Here is a 7,021-nt window from a genome sequence, read left to right on the forward strand (position 1 = left end):
GACCCTTACTCACGTAAGGTTTATTACTTGGACGACCCAGTGCACTTGCTGGTTAGTTGTGCGGAGTTGTGAAAAAGAGTTGAGATTACAATTGTGCGTACCAAGTTGTTGGCGCCATTGAGATCACAATTTCGTGCACCAAAAACTATGGGAAATTGCATGTCATTTTGAAGCCTTGGATGTTAGCTTTCTAACGCAACTGAAACCGCCTCATTTGGACCTCTGTAGCTCAAGTTATGATCGATTTAGTACGAAGAGGTCAGGCTTGACAACTTAGCAATTCCTTCAATTTCTTGTGTTCCTTCCACTTTTGCATGCTTCCTTTCCATCCTCTAAGTCATTCCTGCCCTATAAACCCTGAAATCACTTAACACACATATCAAGGCATCGAATGGTAATAAGAGAGGATTAAAGTTAGCAAATTTAGGGCCAAAGAAGCATGTTTTCAATCATAGCACAAAATTAGGAAGGAAAATGTAAAACATGCGAATTCTATGAATAAGTGTGAGAATAGTGGATAAAATACACTCAATTGAGCACAAGATAAACCCTAAAAATGGGGTTTATCAAGCACCTAAAGAAACCATAGCAACGCAAATCTAACACTTAAATACATCATTGAATAACGTAGAAACTTAATACTTCTCCTGTGAACCCTAAACATTCTCGAACCAGTTGTCGTGCCATACCTGCATGAAAGGTTTGGACTAACTGTTCTTCTCTGTTCCCTCTTCTTATTTCAGTTTGAAGCACAAACTGAAAACAACTATATCATATTTTATTCTTTTTTCATCAAACACGACATTCTTGAAAATCATCTCATTCTTACCCTTTCACACAAACCAGATCACCGTAAGAAACTCCTTTTCTTACTCATACCTCTATCCAACCAAGCCTCAAAGCATTCTTTAGAGGAACCCGACCAAAGAAAAAGTAGTGCACCGTTTTCAGTTCACCCATACACAGCACACAATTTGCATTTAAACTCGACAAAAAATATTTTAACAATCGTTTTTAATAATAGAATTGATCAAATAATTATATTTGTATTAAATTAAACCAGAGAAAATCAAATCAAATAAATGTAAAATCTAAAAAATTAATTTCCAATTAATAAATCTAAATCTTTAATTCTGTTATTGTTCGCATTAAACAAACGGTTAGTTTATAAAATCTTGTTACATATATTATATAGTACATTGGTTTTCTCTTCTATTCTTCTTACGTGATCAACAATCATACCTTTATTCTATTTTTTCTTTGGTTTCTAAGAACATGACGACCGTATACAAGAAAGACAATGGAAGACATATATGAGTTTAATAAAAAGACTGTAATATTAAAAGATAGCCCATGTTCTATAATGTGCTCAAAGTTATAGTTTACTAGGCCCACAATTTGTGTTTGTTTCAAATTCTGAAAAAAAAATAATTTTGCAACTTAAATTTGTTATATGAAAAGGTATTACATACCCTGGAGAGAAAGAGAAAAGGACTCTCAAAGTTCCTCTTTGTCTTTTACTATTCTATTATATTTCTATATTTCTCTTAAAATAAATTCCAGTGTAACAACTGGTATCAGAGCACCGATCTTAGATGTTTTGTGCATGGTTTCCACGCGAGCTACCATGGAGTCGAGATTAGAAGTCTTGGAGAAGCAAATGGAGGAGATGAGGAAGGCCCAGAATCGTACGCTGGAAGCTCAAAACCGATCGTTTGAACTCTTATCCACTAACCTGCTGAGACAGGTGAGGGAAATGCTTTCGCAACAACACCATGACCAGGGAGGAAACAGGGATGGAGGGAGAAACGAGGGAGATAGAGAAGTTTCAGAAGGCAGAGGCGGCGGCAATAATTAAGGTGAAACAGAACTGAGGAGATTTGAGCCTACCAGGAAGCTTGACATTCCCATCTTCTCGGGAGATGATGCAAATGGCTGGCTGGTGAAGATGGAAAGATATTTTCATGTCACCCAGGTGACTCCGATAGAAAGGATGGACTTTGTCACTCTTGCTTTGAAGGGAGAGGCTCTCGCATGGTGGGAAGAATACACACCATTTCAGACATAGAGATGATTCAAGGAGGACTTATTGAAACGTTTTCAACCTGGAGCTGCTCTCAACCCCATGGCTTCGTTACTAGAGATGAAGCAGGTGGAGGACGTCATTGAGTATAGGCAAGAGTTTGAGGCTGCAGCATGAACGCAGAGAAACCTGAGAACCGAGGCTCTCATGTGCATCTTTGCAAATGGACTCAAAAAGGAAATTCAGGCGCAGTTGGAAGTGGCTCGGTTTGATAATTTACCAGCTTTAATGGATAAAGCCACGGCTATTGGATGGAGAAATCAAGCATGGAAGGAGACCGGGGTTGAACCTAACGGCAGGAGGGTGGAGGGGTTGCCGAAAGGGAGCAGGTCAGGCGGATCTGGTTCGGTGGGAGCTAGATTTGGATTTTTCAAAAATCCTATTTTGGCGAAGTACAACACCCACGACAGAAAAGGCGAATCAAGGGATGAGATTGGATCCAATACAAACAAAGGCACCTCTATTCCTTGTACATGCCTTAACACTAGTTCAAACGGAGGCAGCAATGCTTCTCATTCGCAGATGACTCGTAACAGTGGCACACAGTGGCTCTCAAACGAAGAGTGGGCAGAGAGACAGAGGAAAGCGTTGTGCTTCAGATGTGGAGAGAAGTGGGGACCTGATCATAGGTGCTCCATGAAGCACTATCAAATCATACTTCTAGGAGAAGATGCAGAAGAGGAGGCAGAAGGAGACGTAGGGATGAACCAAGAGGCCCATGAAAGGAAACCTGAACGGAAGAGCTGCAACTATCATCATACAGCTATTAGGGACTTACTACTCATAAGACCTTTAAGGTCCAAGGGGAGATTCAGGGCAGAACAGTGGTGGTACTCATCGACCCTGGGGCTTCGGCAAATTTCACTGCCACCGAGGTTGTTAGGCAGCTGGCGTTACCAGTGAGAAAGATAAAGGAGTTTCAAGTGGAGGTGGTAAACAACACTGTAGAAAAGGGGAATGAAGGTTGTGAAGGAGTTCACTTTAATATTCAAGGGGTCCAAATAGTCCAAAACTTCTTTGTAATGAAGCTGGGCTATTCGGAGGTGGTGTTAGGAGCAGGATGGCTGGCGAGTCTAGGGAGGTTTGTGGGAGATTATGGAGAATTAACATTGAACTAGAAGCAAGATGGTAGAAAGATGCAACTAAAAGGTGATCATTCCTTGAGTAGAAGCAGGATTTCATGGAAGAAGACTTTGCACGCTCTGAAAAGTGATGGGGAGGGTTATGTTATCACCACCAGGGTTGCTGCCACCAAGGAGCAAGAGCAAGAGGTGATTTCTGCTGAAGCTAAACAATATCTGCAACAATATGGGGACTTGTTTCAGACCCCTATAGGCCTCCCACCCAAACGCGAGAAGGACCATGCAATCATCTTGAAGGAAGGGTCAGAGATTCCTCACATCAGACCCTATAGATACCCACGATATCAGAAAATTGAGATTGAAAAAATTGTAAAAGAGACGCTGAATTCTGGCATCATACGTTTGAGCACTAGCCCGTTCTCAAGCCTGGTGATCCTAGTTAAAAAGAAAGATGGAGGTTGGGGATTCTGCATAGATTACCGAGCATTGAATCGAGAGACCATAGCTGATAAATTTCCAATTCCGGTGATTGATGAGCTGCTGGACAAATTAGGAAATGCAAAAGTATTCTCTAAGCTAGACCTCAAGTCCCTTTCCATGGCGCCAATGACCACGCTATGATACCATTATTAAGTATTTAACGAAAGTGGGAAACCACACCTTAAAAGCTAGCTGATAAGGGGAAAGAACCACTCTCCTTATATACAACATCAAGCATCCCATACTCCTCGATGTGGGACTTTGAGCACCCCATAATACCCAAGTCCCTAACAATACACCGGCCCTGGAGAGTCGATGTCCACGACGGCTTCACTCTATTGATACTGACCCAATGGTAGCCACTTTGCTACCCTCTATCAGTATTCGATATTCACCTTAATCTAGCCTATAGGTAGCCCTTTCCATGGCGCCAACAACTACGCTTTGATACCATTGTTAAGTATCTAAGAAAAATGAGAAAGCACACCTTAAAAACTAGCTGATAAGGGAGAAGAACTACTCTCCTTATATACAACATCAAGCATCCCATACTCCTCGATGTGGGACTTTGAGCACCCCATATTACCCAAGTCCCTAAAAAAAGGCTAAAATATAATTTTCTTAGACCTACATTATGAGGTTTCTGCTAAAAATCTGGAACTGGGATTGTTTGAGATTTAGATTATTTTTTAAATAAAAAATTATACAGATATATCAAAAGTGAAGTATATTACTTTAAAAAATCAAATCCAAACACACCAAAATTTCCAATCTAAGAGAAACTTGTGACCAGAGTAGCTAGCACAAATATAGTTCAAAACTTTAAATTTCACTATATACAAAAGTTCAATAAAAATAATATTTTTTAAGTTTATGAAAAATAATTTCCAGTAAATCAAATATGATTCTCAGTCGAACTTAGATCACTTTAACAATCACATAATTGAAATATCTTGGTTTTGGCTTTTGAGTCAATTTTCAGTTTTCCAAAGAATATAGAATTATAAGATATTCTTCTTAAAACATTATTTTCTTTTATTAGAAAAAAGAATATATCATATAATATCTTCATTCTTCATATCTCTAGAATATCAAATATCTTTTATTAGTTTTGGAATTATCTTCTATTGCATGATCATTTCCTTTAGGGTTTTGCAACTATTATATAGAATTACTGTTCCCTTGTAACACAACACAACATAATCATATTAGTGTATTTAATATTATTTCGTAGTCTTTGTTCTCTTCCTCTCTCCTTCCCTATTTAAAACCCTCAATGTCAACATCTTTGATCCATACACTAAGTCTCACTAAAATCTATTGCCAATCAAGAATGCTACAGTCAACATCTTAAATGCATCTTTTGTAAACCCCGCATAATTAACAAATAATTAGCGAATAAATTAATTATTAATCTAAAAAATTAGAAAAATAGAATTTTATAGTTTAATGTGGTAGGATTAATTAAAACATGAATTTTGACACTAATTTTAAAAAATTTAGCCCAAGATTAGACCGAATGGACCGAACCAGGCCACTATTAAGCCCAAGGTCCAACCCACTCAGCCCAATACACTTAATGAAAACCCCTCCTCCCTCTTTCATTCAGCAAGAATGCTGAAACACATTTGGGGGTGAAGGTGCAAGAACAAACCTTTGCTCTTGATTCAATCCAACATAACTTTTGATCCGGAACTCTTATCGCTGCACCGTTTGTGGCCACACGACCAGCGCGACGAGCGAGGTACGACAAAAAAAAACAAAATGAGAAACTATGATTAAGAAAGTTAAGTGAAAAACTGTGAATGATGAATGAATAATTGATAATTAATGATTGTATATGAGAATTGGTTGTTGACTGGGCCTTTGTGCCAATTGCTAATGCAGAAGTGCCCGCCTAACTAATAGTCTAAGGTTGCTAATGCAGGAATGTTTGCCTAACTGATAGCCCGTTTCTTACTATGATGCACATAGAAATGTGAGCAACATCATTGTAATTTGGCCTAACTGATACGGGTAACCGTGATGCCAAGGTATCCTAACTGACATGAGTTCATCCATGATGATACTAATGTGCCTTACTGACACAGTAAAGAAATTATATTCCAGGTTCGCTCCGAGTAACGTCAAGTTGCAGGTAGACAACCGACGCATGAGCTCATGGCCTGCATAGGAAAGACATTCATCATATGCATTGTGTGAATTTCTTGAGTATTTTTGTCTGTGGTGCTGAGTTATTTGTAAATTCCTTGTATTTGATTTATGTGTAAATTGTTTGTGTGTTTATATTGCGTGTCTGCTTGTGCTTGTTGGTTCATGTATATGTCAAAGACTAAGATAACCGAGAACTGATCACTGAAACTCATAACCAAATGACGTGATTGGGATTTACTTAAATGATTTAACTTACTAAGAACTAACTAAAGTCTTTAAAGTGAGTTTTAAAGAATTCTAAAGGTAATTATTTTAAAGTTAAAAAGTAATTATTTGCAACTTATGTCTTTACTCTCACGGCATTCACTATCCCTACTGAGAACCTGCGAGGACGAAGTTCTCACCCCCATACAGATTTTCTCTGTTCAGTGACAGCTTCAGAAATCCTTGGCGCGAGGCCGCGACCAAACTCCGGAGCTTTATGTATATATGTATTCATACCCTCTGTATTTGGTTTAATCTTAGATTTTATTTTTCCCTCGTCGTGTATTTGAGGATCTTTGAATAAGTCTATATATATATATATTTCTGATTAAATGGTTTAAAGTACAGACTCTTTGTTTCTTGGTTAAAATTTCGGTTCGTATTTGCAAAGGCTCAATATTAAATAAATATAGTATAAAATAAAAAAAGTTTAGAAGTAACTAACGTCTAAACTTTTAGTACGATCATAAAGTGCTAAAAGTTAGGCTGTTACAGTATTTATAGAGTTAAAAGTTTGTTTCATTTTTATCGTGTATTTCCATATGTGATGTGCTTTGTTTTATTCTATTTTTCGATGTAGTATATATGTTTTATTCATTTTTTATGTAACTTTTAAACTTAGTCAATATTATTATATGTTATTGTTTATGAAAGTAGTCGTTGCACAACTAACTATTTTCTAGTTGTTACAAATTAGCTGTTTCAAATCAGACAAGAAAAAATTAGCCATTATATAGTCGTTGCAAAATTAGCCATTGAATAGTAGCTATTTGTTGTGGAGACACTTATAAATATCTATTATAAAAAAATTTACAATCATAGACTCCACTTTAAAGCTAGTTTCTCATCTCAATAGAATAATAAATATTATATTTTAACAAGTAATTAAAAATTTTGATGATATGTTTAATGAGATTTTATGGTAAAAAAAGAAGGCTAGATAACACCTTCATTGATA

At 37.2% G+C, this 7,021-nt stretch overlaps 1 pseudogene; it reads left to right on the forward strand.

Annotated features, from left to right (window-relative positions):
• Positions 1 to 1,606: 1,606 nt before the first annotated feature.
• LOC148578154 (uncharacterized) lies at positions 1,607 to 2,986 on the forward strand (annotated as a pseudogene).
• The last annotated feature ends 4,035 nt before the right edge of the window (positions 2,987 to 7,021 follow it).

The sequence above is a fragment of the Arachis ipaensis genome, chromosome B1 (genome assembly GCF_059453495.1).
Source record: "Arachis ipaensis isolate K30076 ecotype BB chromosome B1, ASM5945349v1, whole genome shotgun sequence".
Taxonomy (NCBI): Eukaryota; Viridiplantae; Streptophyta; class Magnoliopsida; order Fabales; family Fabaceae; genus Arachis; species Arachis ipaensis.